Source organism: Canis lupus, chromosome 2, assembly GCF_003254725.2.
Source record: "Canis lupus dingo isolate Sandy chromosome 2, ASM325472v2, whole genome shotgun sequence".
Classification (NCBI taxonomy): Eukaryota; Metazoa; Chordata; class Mammalia; order Carnivora; family Canidae; genus Canis; species Canis lupus.
Genome location: NC_064244.1, coordinates 29,502,639 through 29,518,045, shown reverse-complemented (window position 1 = coordinate 29,518,045; position 15,407 = coordinate 29,502,639).

Genomic DNA, 15,407 nt, shown 5'->3' with positions numbered 1-15,407 from the left:
CTTGGACATCACATTTCCTCCATAAAACTAGACTTGGATGAGCTAAGTGTGAGTCAATTAGAAACATATGTACCAAATTGTCCCTGGATCTAACGGCTACAAAGGAAATACTCAAGTGCTTTCCTGATAAATATAGAATCTGGAGATTTAGGTACACCTCAAACAGAGTTAAAAATGAATAACTGAACACCTAATGGGGGAGAAGTTACGTTTGTTCACCAATTCTAATGCTTGGTACTCACATATTTTTCTTAAAAACAAGTCTAAATATAAGTTAAAATAAAACATTCCCTTGTGACAGCAAAGCCACCCCAGAATGAAAAAGAAAAACAAAACAAAGCAATGTGAACATGGGGAACAAAATCATACTTTTCATGTAGGCACTTCTATTTAGGCTTATCCAAAAGGTGAGGTGTGCTGGATTAATTTTTATATTAATATTAAAAGTGACAATCAAGATTTTATGTGTCTTTGAGAAACTGAAAAAAAATCGATTTACCCTTGATGAATAGTTATGATATAACACTTTAGAAATATAATAAGCATCTTATAATGCTGTTGCATTTCAGTATCAACACTTTATCAACCCATCAACAAATCTCCCAAGGAATTTGCCTTCTTGATTTATTTCCATGTTATTGGGAACTCATATTAATTGTTTTCATTTGTATTTGAGACCTGGCATAATTCCAAAACCTTTATCCTGGATTATTTTCAGAGTATTTGGAGGGACAACAGCTATAATTGTATTGCTTTTATTTTTATGTATAACTTTATCCATAACCAATAGATCTGAAAAAAATCTTATGCCTCAGTTCTCACTCATATGAGTCAGTACCTTCAAATGTGTGTGTGATAGCATCTTTGATGGACCCTGGGTGTGTTCACCTCGGAAGGCATCATCTCAGAAGGATGCAACCAGCCTGGTGTGTTTTGTCAGCCATCCCAGGATTGAGAAGTTTGGGTAAAAAGCAGCGAAATCGTGAGTACGTGAAGGATTAGAAACCTATCTCAGCTCTTATAAAAGCACAAATTTCCCTTTTATTTTTTAAGTCCCCAAATGATAAAGGAAAGGATGGTTCTTGAACTGAATATACAGGCATTCACAGATTGTTTTTCTAGCTAGTGCTGTTTTCTTCTCAAGTCAGGCACTGATATTTTCTTTTGCTTTCAACGGGACCTTTCTTGAAGTAGGGGGAGGGGAATTCGAGAGCTGGGACTTCCGCATGTTACTGTGCACCTTGGCTTTATTGAGATGGGATTGAATTACCATGACATTTCAGGAGGAAAAAGCAAGCTGTTCTGAATTGTGTGTCTCACTCGTAATCTATTTCTAAACCATGTACTATGACAATATTCCTGTTCACACAGAACCAGTGATTTACCCTCTGGTGGGTTCTACCCTTACAGCTGCTTGGCAATAAATACAGTCAGAGCAGAGAGAGAGAGTATAATTAAAAATTAACAGCACCCAATTGGCTCCACACTGCTTTCATTTTGGCATGCTTGTCTGATGAGGTACTCTTCAGATCTTTTTAATTGCGATATAAAATAAGGTCTCTGGTGATCAAAAGCCCTAAATAAGAGAGGGGAGGGGTGTCTTCCACCTTGATTGTCCTCAAACCTTCCTTCCTGGGTTTCTGCTCCTCAAACTTATTGTAGCTTCATGGCTCCTGGAGGAGACTGGACTCATAAAAACCATGACCAGATCAAGAATCCAGCTCTGATTCTCTTACTAATCTTTAACGTACTCTGGAAGATTTTGAACAAGGGTAGCTGGCTTTCAGAGATGTGCTCTAACCATTAAATGAAAGGGAGAGGAAAGCATAGAAAATAGAGAAGGAATTGTGTTACTCATATAAATTTCTAAAATAATGGCCATAAATATATTCCGTTTCACTCACTGAGGTTGATAAGTTTTAAAGATGAGACCAATTCTGAGCACCCATCTCTTACACCGTTCCATGAAGGACCAGCCATCTGCTCTATGGCAAGTCCATCACAAGTCGATTCATGATGAAGTGGGAAACTTTATTTTACAATATTTATAGGAATTTTCCTTTATTTCCCACACTTCTAGAATCACCATTCATAGACTTTCAGAATGTCTTGGTAATCACTACTTGTTCATAAGAGAAAAGAGGCAGGGGCTCACATCCATGGCATTGGCTGGTGTTACCTAGTGCCTCATCATCCCAGAACAGCTATGGAATGATAGAGCACATCCAGAAGGCTCAGAGCTAAGAGACAACTCCTCTAAGTTTGGGTTTCAGTCGCACAGAATTCTATTTGACTCTCAAGATCAAAACCAGTGTATCGTGCTGTCGACACCATGTTAAGAAATGGGAACTCTGGAGCAGACGCCTGGGAAGATTTTGACTTCCCAGACCCAGAGTCTTGAGCCTATAGGCTTTGAAGGTTAATATTGACCAAGAGAACCATGTTTCACCAGAGAATGCAGTCACAGTCTATCAGAGTGTAAACCTGGACCGCCCACATGGCAATGCTGGGTTTTTCATCCTGCTGAAAAACAGATGGGCAGTGGATTTGTACACAGTGCTTTTTGTCAGTGTAAATATATACATATATACATAAACATAAAGACATGCAAATTGTATATGGCTATTAAATATGCCTTGAAAGAAAAAGTGAAATGCATCCACATTAAATCATTTGACTAAATAAATTTTAAGAACACAATTGACCCTTGAACAACATGGATTTGAACTGCAAGGGTCCACTTCATATGCAGATTTTTTTCAATAAACACAGTACAATACTGTAAATGTATTTTCTCTTAGGAATTTCTTAATAACATTTTCTTTTTCTCTAGGTCCCCTTATTACAAGAATATAGTTTATAATTCATATAACTGGCAAAATTTGTGTTAATTTCCTTTGTTATCGCTAAGGCTTCCAATCAACAATAGGTTATTAGAAGTTAAGTTTCCACAGAGTCAAAAGGTATATGTGGTTTTTTGACTATGCAAGGGAAGTGGTCACCCCCAATCCCTGCATTGTTGAAAAGTCAACTGTAAAAAACCCAACCCTTAGCTGCATATGATCTGTGTCCCCGATAGGTCTACTATTTATTAGTAGTCTGGTTCTGGACAACTCAATCACTTTTGACCTGATTTCCTTGACTGCAAAATGGGACAATGGTAGTAGATATCTCTTAGAATTATTAAAAAGACTAAATGACAGAATTTATATAAAGTTATAATTCATGTGAAGTGTTTAGTACCCCTTTCTGAGAAAGTAATCAATAAAAATGGTCTGTTATGCTCATGTATTTATAAAGATATATTTATGTACATGTATGCAAACACATATCAAACAGATGATAGATATAGATGAAGTGACCATTTATCATGTAATTCTTTTAATATTTTATTTCTAGGAAAATCATAGTGGAGTTATAAACCTTCCTTAATACATATCAACTTAAAAATTATAGTTTAAAAATGACAAGTGTGAAAGTAACAAATTGTTTTATCGAATATGTAATTCATTCTCTAAACAATATTAAGAGGAACAACCAAATATATTTGTGTTTATGAAATTGAAACTTTAAACCTTTGTTATATGCTTAACTGTTTTACTCTCCCCATATCATCCCCAGAATGGTTTTTCGTCGTGCTCTCCTGTTAAGTATTAGCAACAATGTTAAAATTACCATTCCCAGGTTCCTAAGATTATACATTTTTGTCATCCTTTAGATTTCTACCACATTTTTCTCACAGTTTTATAATTTATAGGGCAGAATTTGCTAGGAACATACATACCTAGGGCCATTTTTCTTAATGCTTATATGGCTTTTTAAAAAGTTTAGGTTCAAATTGGTACAGATTTTTAGTAAATCACTCCCCTTGAATGTCATTACTGGGATAACAACTCTTGTCGGCCCAACCTTCTAACCCACAGACTGCCTTGATGTGGGAATTGTAAGGCTATAATTAATCCTGAAGCAAACTGAAATACCCGTGATCATTTCATGGAATGTTTTTTAGCTGTGTAATTCCTCCCACACTGGTGCTCAATCTGTGCGTTTTCCAAATATGGTTGCCAAAGAGAAACACTGATGGAAATAAGCTTGAAATAGACACGGGAACGGGAAAAGTAAGTGGATTTAAAAGTTTAATGAGAACCAAAATAAGTTTAACGGGGTTAGGAGTTTTTTTTGCCAATTCTTGGTTAATTGCAGTTAATCAAGCTGGCTGTTATTAAGACTGAGAAGGGGGAGTTTCCTCTCTTAGAGATCCTTTAGGCCATACAAAGACTGACTGAATTTCTTTTTTAAGAGCCACAGACTATTAAAACTAAAAGAAAGGGTTCATATTAAGTAGTCTAAAGCACTGATTGGATAGATACAAACACCAAAAGATGTGAGTGGTTTACCTAACTGACATCCCCTGCACGTTATCAGTAGAACCAGAACTAAATTCACGTTGAGTTTTCCATATGTGGTCCACATGACATACTATATACCAGACATGTATCTACCGTCTGTCCTGTTGTAGCCATAGTTTGATATGTATAAAGCTGATTTCAAAGCACATAATTAAATTAACTTCAGAAAGTGGAGGTGGGGAGAGAAAGCCTTATCCATGGTGGAATGCCCACTAATAAATGCAGATGGAATGATGGAGACCATAGAATTGCCACTTAGCAAACACAGTAGTAATAAATGATCCAGGCAAGAGTGATCAATGAATGCTAAATCCATTTGGTAAAATTCTTTGAAGACAGGATATTCAAAGAACTTGAAGATATCTCTGCAGAGATTGCTTATTCACAACACCAGGAAAAGGTCACCGCACTGGAGAAAACTGGCAGGTACCACCACAGTCCTGAGCCTCACGCTACCATTCCATGCACAAAGGAGCTGGGGAGATGTCTCCAGTATGATAGCTGAGCACACAGACCTCAGAGAGCATTGCTGCCAACAAACAAACGGCTCCTGAGTCCACTCAGAAGGAAGCGATCAGAAATCCACCACTCAGGGGACAGTTTGAAAATATGCTTCAAAAGATGTAGATGTCATAAAGGGCAGAGATTGAGGAGTTGTTCCAGAAGAAGACTAGAAAGGCATGGCGGCTGGACGAAACCAGCGATACCAGACTGCTTGTCAACTTGAACAAAATGTAGGGAAAAGACTTCACTATAACGATGGCTGAGGCATGAATGTAGTCCCGCCTTATGTACTAGTACTGCATCACGATCAATTTTCTGAATTTGTTAAAGTGCTATAGATGAGTAAGGTGATGCCTTGTTCTTGAAAGTAGGGGAGGAAGTCTTCTGGGGTTGAAGGCGATGCCTACAACTCATGCTTTGGTGGTAGAATGATACTATGGGGTCAACTTGGCTGGGCCTCAATACCCAGCTATCTGGTCAAACATTATTCTGGATGTTTCTGTGAAGGTGCTGTTTTATGAGATTTTCATTTAAAGTGGTGGACTTTGAGTAAAGCAACATTGGCTTTTCTTGGTTCTCTAGCAGACTGCCTTAGGACTCGAATTCTAGCTTTTTCCTGAGTCTCCAGCCTGATCCCCCAGCAGATTTTGGACACACCAAACTCTACAGTCGTGTAAGCCTTACATTCCTTAAAATAAATACCTTTTACGAATATGCACGTCCCATTGGTTCTCTTTCTCTGAAGAGCTCTGATGAACATGGCTATCTAAATCACGGAGGCAGTGCCAAATTGATGTATCATGATTAAATTTAAAAATACCAGAAAACGACCAAAAGAGAGAAGAGCAAGATAATGGAGAAATGACAAAACAGGAAGTAAAGTTCAAGTATTTTTATAATACCATTTGACTGCTTTCAATCTTGCCAATATGCTGTTCAAATTAGCCTTATTCCCCCAAGATGATCTGGCTTTCAATTCATGTAAAAACACACGTCCTGAAGTGCCTGGGTGGCTCAGTTGGTTGAGCCGACTCTTGATTTCGGCTCAGGTCATGATCTCAGGGTCCATGGGATCCAGCTCCACTTCGAGATCTGTGCTCAGCAGGGAGTCTGTTTCTCTCCTTCTCCCTCTGCCCCTTCCCCCACCTCTGCTCCTGTTCTCTTTCTCTCTTTCTTTCAGATAAATATCTTAAAAAAAAATAAAAATATAAAACATAAAAGGTTCAGTTCCAGCTACAGTGCCAGAGCATCATTAGCTGCATTAGCTACTGTGATTCTATCCTAAGTGCAGTGAGAAGCCGTGAAAAGGTTTGGGACAGGCCAGTGAAATGGCAACCTGTTTCAAAACGATGAGAGAACTTCAACAAAAGGGTTAAAAGGGGGATATTCAGGGCTTGAAGTGAAATCAGCTCTGGAAGAAAGGCTGCAGAAGGGGTGAGGATCTCGAGTCCCTGCGTGTCTGAAGAGGACTTGATTCTCTTCTTACTTGACAGATCTGATGAACATAAAACTTCCAAGAGGAAAATAATTTCCTCTCCCAACTTGAAGGGCATATTCTAGTGTGTTCCAGGCCACCACTGTTTTTGAAGCAGGAGAAAAATCAGTTTTAACCCCCCCCACATTGTACATGGACTTTGAACGATATGAATTTGTTTTGAATTCTATGTCTGTGTAGGAAAATGTATTTTCCTTTCTATCGTCTATGAGAGTCCTTTCATCCCTAGTGTTTTTGGATCTCACAAAAACATGTCTTTGTTTAGATCACTGCGTTCATTTCTCTAGGTACTGCTTCCAGTTTTAACTGGTCAGTTTGTAATTTTTCCATTCAGCAATTTTTTCTGTGTATTTTAACACATTTGTCTCCCTCACTATGCACCCCACCCCCATGCCCAAGTGTACATGCAGAGGCATATACAAGTAGGGCTTTGAACACAATTGCTTAATGCGTGGCCTGCCTCTCTTAGGCGTGCTTCAATGCTCTCTTCTTTCATTTTTATTCTAACTCCAAGAAATGGTCCTGATTTTGTCACCCCATCCATGCATTGAACCATCAGTTTTCTTCTCTTTTTCTCAACTTCCATGGCATATTTCATGTGTTTCAACTTTCTCTTATTCTTGCTATCCTGTTTTTCTTTAGTAGATGCAATGTCTCCTCTTCATCTTTGGGGCCCGTTGATTAATTATAGATTCTTTTACTCATGTGGTTCTCATGTTGCCCAAATTTCCCCTTTACTTGTTTCCATCTCCACTCCCAGCCCTGAATGCTGCTGCCTGGCACTTTAACGACTGGGGCTGTGGTCTCTCCCACCATTGTTCTGTTTAGAAGCTACAGAAGCTGAGCACTGTGCTTGCACTGGAAAGTCACATCTTTCCGTCCTTCCAATTTTATGTTTCAAGTTTCAACTCTCCCCCTTCTCCTCTTTGCTTTTGGGTGCTCTCCAGCATCTTCAAGTGTGTGCCTTTTTAATCGATCCATTCGATAATTGTTCCCATGATCACTTCATTCTTCCACCTTCAGCCAGAAGCCTGACATGGTTTTGAAAACAAATGATACTAACTTTTTGCTTGACTTTCTAGTAGTCTTCATTAAGTAAATTACACCAAAAATAAAGTTAAAAACTCTACAATGATTTGTGCTGTAACATCTCTGAAAGGATGAAGGTTAAGAAGGTAAAATGGGTTCTTATTGAGTTCAATTTTGCCCGGAGGCATTTGCCAGACAATAAATTAAGGCTAAATTAAGTACCATTTAAAGGATAAATTGTTATTGAACATCAGTGAGGGGATTGAGCAGGTTAAAAGTAAAATTGATTCTTTCCCATAAAGACTGAAAGAATGTTCATATTTTATATTTTGTGTCGTGTCAGTAGGGGAATGATTGGCAGTCCACTGTGTGGTGGTTCCTCAATTGATACAAGGTTTGTTAGATGCAAAAGTCAATGTTTGATGTTTACGTAGACAATCAGGTTAGGAAGCCTTTTCCAGAACTGATTTTGCTCCCATTGTTCATCCTACTGCTCCCTATTCCCGTGGAAATGCTAAATATCTCTGTTCATGGTCTTTTAAGACCAGTTTTTGATTTTGTAGCTATGAACTTACAAATTGGTATTTACCTGTCTTTTGAGAATTTACAGGGAACGGATAATCTGCCAATAAAAGAAAATGGGCCACTTTTATGATTCATTTCTGTGTATTTTGTCCTAGTATGGAATTTCAAACAATATTTTAAGGCTTGATCATGTTGAGATTTTTTTCCTTTATCAAAACAAAGAATAATAAGCCCAATTTCTGAAATTAAAAATAAAGCCTATTTAGTATGTATATTTTCTTCTAGGCTAGTCAGAGACAAAATTACCCAAACTGATAGGATGGAAATCAGATTTCTAACAAAATGCTTGGAATTAATGTCCATTTTATTTTAACTGTATATTATATTATGAAGTAAATACCATAGATTTTTTAAAAAGTTATTTGACTGTGTATGCTGGCAACAAACGTATCATTTTTGATTTCAAGATCCTAACCACAACATTCCTAGCTGCACTCCTAGATTCATGCAATTTAAAATTTTCTATTCATTTGCTAATCATCTGCAGATTCTTTCAGGGGTAGTGTCTGATCAAGTATTTGACTCACTTGAGATATTCCTGTTTTTTTTTGTTTTTTTTTTTTTTTAATGTGATTTCTTTCTGTCCTAGGTTCACTTTTGTTTTTTAATATTATTTTGTTTTCAGATGTGTTTTTAATTTCTAGGTCCAATTAACATATTAAAAATGTAACTTTCTTAACTCGTGTTCAATTTTGTTAAAGTTCTACTCTCTTGAGTCACTTTTATGTTCTTCCATTACGTTTTGAATCACGAGAGCTCGGACAGCAAGGTCATCTTGGCATCCATGACAAGTTAGGCTATGACTTCTTGCCTGTGACAACACACGGGTCAGATCAAGCCTCCAATCTGTTTTCTTGGGCCATGCAGCTTTACTATGTGAATTATGAGAATAATGTGTAAGGAAAATGTTTTGCAAGCTATACAGAAATAAGGAGCCTTCGGAATGTGAACAACATGGCATCATATACTCAACCAAGAATGGCAAGTAAGACTGGTCCCCACGTGACATGGCTTCTGGAGGAAAGAACTCTATAGTCAGAAGCCCAGCCTATGCACAGGGGGTCTTGAGCTGGTAGCCCTAGCACGCAATCTCACAAGGATTGCAATACATTTTTTTAAGGTAAAATATATATATTTTTAACTTTTTGTTTGTTTAATCAGATTCTTAAATCACATATTCCTTTATCTGTATGAAAGTAAGGACTGTAGAGCTAAATACAAAGTAAGAAAATATGGAAATGTATAATTGAAATTCTAGGAAATGCCCTAGCAATGGAATGTCTCCATTACTTAAGAAATACAGAGGAACCAATTAACCTCTGGAGCTCTATGTAGTGGGAAGAGAAAGTAGAAAGAAAGCAGCAGCTCTCAGGAAGAGCTGGTAACTCGAGAGAGCATCATGAGCAGGTCAAAACTAACAGTGAGGTGCGTGTTAACTTGTAGCTCCCTGGCCAAACACAGTCTAGCACAAAGCAGAGGAAATCATTTCCCTCAGAAGTACCTCCAACCTCTGCTCAAGAAGACAGCTGCCCTTTAGCCACCAGGGTGTGCGGGATGGCATATAACTGGTTTGACTTGTGTTGTCCATGTCCTGTTGATTATGGTCACTAAGATGACCTCTGAAGCTACAATTCCGTGATTCTAAAAATAACAGAATAAAATTCAAGACTTGAATTTAAAAAAATTTTAAAAATTTTATCCAATTTTTAAAAATTGGATACCAGAAAATAAATGAGATGGTTCCAATTGGTTAGATGGGACCTAGAAATTAAAAACACATCTGAGTCTTGCTCTCGACCATCCGAAGTTGGGGTGGCGGGGGGGGCGTCTTTCATGGGGAAGCATGGTGCCAATGGCTAGAGATATTTTCCATCCAAATTAGCAATATCTCAGGCAGAAGTACTTGTAAAATACAGAAAACTGATATTCCAAGAAGTGCTAATTGGTGGTTTACAAGTACCTACTATTTTTCAATAATCTCTCAAAGATAGTTGGTTTATGGTGGGCTTACCTGTCAGTGGTCCAGGGATAGGACTGTCACTTACATTGATGTAAAGTGTCTGAAATGAAAGACTTTTGTTCCATGGTTAGCAGGATCATTTTCTCTCTTTCACGAATGGTATAATGCTTCGTATTAGAAGATTTCTCAGCTCTTTTTTGGTACCTAATTTCAGATTGTTGACATAATTAAAAGCTCACCCTAGTTGTTTTTATTAACTGTTCCATATTCTGGATTTGTCTATTTTTTTCTCATGATTGCATTCAATTTTAATGTATTTTTGGTAAAAATACTCCATAAATGATTTATGTTTATTTTAAGTGTTTATGCAGAAGTGAGACTACCCTTCCTTCACTTGGGACACCAATTTTGAGTCCTGCATCCCCCCAAGACGACTGTCAGACTTTATAATTTGCTTGAACTCACACTGATAGCTGTTAAACTCACGGTTGTGGTTTGTTACAGCAGAGGGATAGAGAGGAAAGTCAGCCAACGGAAGGGGGGTCTGGGGGCAGTGACCAGGACACTCCCAGGGACAAAGAATCCTGTTATCCTGTCCCAGCAACTGTGGGCAGCATTGCCTTCTCCTGGCAATCACGTGTGGTGATGTAGCATGGAGTGTGCCAACAAGGGAAGCTTCCAAGTCTTGGTCTTTGGCATTTTTATTAGGATACTGTCCACCTGTCTGACCTTTAGTCACTTGACCCTCTTGACCTTGAGCTGATACCACGTGTCCCACAGTCCCCACCATAAATGGCACTGTAGGTAATCAGTGTGGCCCAAGGCACCAGATAAACAGAGATACTCCCATCAGACAGGACCTTCCAGAGGCTTAGAAAAGACCTTCCAGGAGGTGGGGGTAAAGGCCAATGCTCTCTGGGTATGGTTAATTCTTTACTAAACAATTCTCTGTCTCCTGCCTTTGGTGGTGTAAGAGGTTTTGGCTTTCTTACAGCAAAATGATCACATTTGTCCTAGCATCTACAATTAGTATAAAATTTATGAGAGACAGAGCAAAGACAGTATCATTCTGAATATGCCTAACATTTGGAAGATCCAGAGTTGAGCAGGGATAAATTTAAAGAAAGAACTAATGTATCCTATAAAGCTATGATTTTTCGTATTTTGTATAATTTGATAATTCCTTTTCTTCCCTGATCTACTACTATTTGGACCTTAAGAAAAAGTTTTGCAGGGTCACCGGGGTGGCTCAGTCATTTAAGTGTCTGATTCTTGGTTTGGGCTCAGGTCATGATCTCAGGGTCCTGGAACTGAGCCCTGCAACAGGCTCTGCACTCAGTGCGGAGTCTGCTGGAGATTCTTTCCTTCTCCCTCTGCTCCTCCCCCTGCTCATGCTCTTTCACTCTTTATATATAAAATAAATAAATAAAATCTTTTTTTTTTGAAGTTTTGCAGAGCTATTTAGCATATAAGTTAGCTGAGGACTAGCTAAATCAAGTTCCTGATGAGGACAGTTGTCTTCTTTTGTTTTTTCCATTGGTACTACCAATATTATTGGTACTAGAGTTGGACATGAGCTTAATTCAACTTCCTGATACATTTGATCACCAGTATCAGTATTATGATCTCACCAACAGTACCAATATTATGCTATATCATTGTAAGTTAGTAAATGTTCCTGAAAAACGTGACTCAGAAGATACTGGCACATTGATAGAGTCCCACTCAGTCATCAAAAATTGCTCTAGTTCATCACCATCATGTGACCAAAATGTCTCCCTCAGTGGTGCCACCCAGTTTTTTGGCTTTTGTTTGACCTTTTCAATTTCCAAGCAATCTTGGCAACATGCAACTTCATCCATGCAAGTATCTGATACATTTGAGCAAGACAACACCATCTCTTCCTCTGAGCCTCTCATGAGGTATCAAAATATTAGATTTGCCTCACTGTATAACCCATTTACTTATCCTTTTACCCTCAGCTATTTCTGAGGGTACTATTCCTTCTTTTCTCCATTTGCCTTTTATTTTTACCCAAACTTGTCTATTTTGAGAAGGAATATTAAGTTTGGCTACTGTGCTGGTCCATTTTGCTGACAGTAGCACTAGTCTAGCAAGTCCTCACCTTGGCCCATTCCCATCCATGTAGGGTAGGGTTGTGCAGGTATGGAACTAGCAGTCTATATCAATCACTGTACAGCACAGATGCATTCTCTGTCAAACCCAATTTTGCCAGAAGGGATGAAGTCATAATCTACCCCACCTGGCTCTTAGTTATTCTGGCATAAAAGTCTAAAGATAAAGTTAGTAATATGCACACGCATGTGAGATGTGCTGTGTGTATGTACATGCATGTGCTGTATGCATGCACATACTGTGCGTGAATGGCATGTGCACACATATGATATGTATATGTGTATGAGGGTGTGATGTATGTGCATGCATAGTTGTGTGATGTGTGCATGCATGTGCATATGTGTGTATATGTGCATGTGGTGTGTACATATGTGCCATGTGTGCATGTGTAGAGAAGGGGATTATAGGTCGTGGTCACTTTGACATTTTGATCCAGAAATAATTCCTATGTGTTTAAAATAAATTAATAATATTCTTTACATAAAGTTTTATATCCTGATTTTTTTATTTTCACTTTGTCTATGTAAGGTGATTTTTCCAAATAATCAAATAGTATTATTTTGGAAAACTTAATTATTAGTTACTTGATAAATACATAATATGGATAAACTATTCCTTTTTCAACTGTTTATCTATTATTGAAAGTCTAGATTGTTTTCCATCTTGCCCTATTGTAAACAAGCATGTGTGAAGCATCACTCCACAGATACACAAGTACACTCAGGAGGCATTCTTTACTGACAAATACACATGTTCACAGTGGCTTTCTGCTCACCCACCTTCTCTGCACCCTCATTCTATTTTTCCGTAATGTCCAAAGCTCCTTAGCCATGAAATTCCGTGCAACTGTCATACCTGGCACTGGTTTGTTTTAGTCATTTTACTAAATTTCATCACAAATTTGTATATAGTAAGTCTTATATATTTTATCCATTTGTAAATTTAATGAGGGCCGTGATACTCTCCAGTGTACCTTCTCTGTCATTTAGAGTTTGGGGACTGTGCTGTACCTGGAGGAAATGTCTAGCAGACCCCAGTGCCCCAGCACTACCACCGCTCCATGGAGGAAAGCTCCCCTCTGGCTTACCCCCCACCCTACCCACCCCCCAGCTCTGCAGGTCCCCTCACATGCCCCGTGGTGCCATTTGAGTCCTCCAGGGATAGTTCATGTTATAGATGTAGATCACGAGATTTGAACTTCCACATGCACCTGCAATGATAATCTATGGATTTCCCATTTTTATTCCTTTCAGCAGAATGTGTGAAGCCATGTTAATGCACGGTCAGCCCACGGTTTCCAAGTCATGTTCTTTGGGGGGAAACGAAAGATGATTTGCTTCTATTTCATTATCAGAAAAAAATTTTCTTCTTCGAGTTGACTAACTTTTGTCCTTTGGATTATAAATCTTACACAAAGTACTTAATCTAAATTTAAATAAACACCATATACACTAAGCTTAAATAATACATATTCTTAAAAATATAAATTTGTAATAACCAATATGCTTATATCCATAACCTCCTTTGTCAAGTACTCTTCCCATTAAGAACGTGGTATTCTACGTTCAGACATTATTCGTCCATTGTTCTACACTGTTTCAGACAACTTTACCTGTTCTCTTTCCTTGCCACTCCCCCAAGCCTGACCTGTATTCCTTTTACTGAATTACAGGACTAATATCACTTACTACCAGCTGGAATGCTAACCATATTTTTAAATAATAACTCTTTTTGTTTGAAGACAATGTTTTACAAGGCTGGATAGAAAAAGCTCAGCAAAAGATTCAATCAAACGCATCTTATTTTTCCCTCTTCTTACAAGAACACCTCTTTGTGAGCATGAATTAGCGGAGGAAGCAAACATGAAAGTGAAAGAGATGAGTCCAGGTAAACGCCCTGTGCACATTGTCTCTAACAGCACAAACCTGTGAGATTTACGTGGACATTTTTAGCCGGTAATCAGGCAAATCCACCTGATGAGCAAAATCTCTTTTGTCATGTTATTAAATCACACTCACTTGCTTTGGTATAGTCTCGTCTAATTATCATTAACTTTTTCACTCCGAGTATGAAAATTTCATTTAATAAAAAACACACAAAGGAATTCAGAAACAATTCAGAGACAGCTAGAAGCATCAGGAGAAAGACTAGGAAGTATGTCGTTGATGACAAACCTACTAAGGGTTTTCAATCAAATCAGCTCCTTTTAGCACAGATACCTTTATTTACAGAGTGTCTTAATTTATTACTTCAATTTATTTGCTGGCCTATTTTATTTGTAGGCTTAGTCTAATTTTAACACTGTCAAGAATAATTCAAAGAGAACCGGGCAAGTCTGCTTAGAAGAGAGAACCCACGTTAATCTTTTCTGACATTAATAGAATTAGACCTTATTAATTCTGACATGATTTATTTCATATTGTGTAAATACTAAGTGCAAGCATCATGTTCTCATTGAAACAAGTGTTTTACATGCTTCGTATACTGCAATTTAAAACACGAATTGAAAGTGAGCCTTGAAAACAATTTGAAATTACTTAAATCTTGTCAAACTTAGAAAGATTATTACTGCCAAATGGGAAATACTACATTTTGACAAACAGTGCTCATGGAAGTAACCGAGGGGGGTGGGTGGAGAAATATAGGCGAGTCCCTCTTAGGAAGAAACCAGGCTTGCTAGGCTGCCTCTCCAGCCACTGAAGCAGATGCTCTTTCTAGGTGAAGAAAATCCTTCTCAATACAAATCCATGTGTTTAATGTGTCTTTATTTTCTTCTTTTTATATCAAAAGAACTGAAACTCAGATCAGTTCATGTTTGGGCTTAGTTTGGATGTACTGTTTCTCACTCAGGGAGGCATGCTGGAGTCTCAGCTGGGGCTCCTTGGGAGGGTGGGGAAGGTGAGACCGGCAGGGTATGTAGAAGCACCACCTGCCTCACACCCTGTCCCTCACACGCTGTGCCTTTTGTCCTGTTAAGGAAAAAGAAACTGTGTTTCCAATGGTTTGCCTAAATTCCCAGTTGCCCAAGTGAGCCTTTGACAAAATGACCAAGTGCATGTCGGTGCCCCATTCCTGGTTGCTTGCTATTCAACAACAAAGATGGATTTTCCCTTCTCTTTCCATTGACTTGGGGCTGATGCCATCGGCTGATTAGCCGATTGATTTAGGCCAAACTGTTGCTTGGCAGTCCTTTGGAGAATTTTTAAAACATGAGCATGTTAGGAGTACATCGTTAGAGGATGTGGCACATCCACATCTAAGTTGCAGATGTGTGGAAAGCGTCTGAACT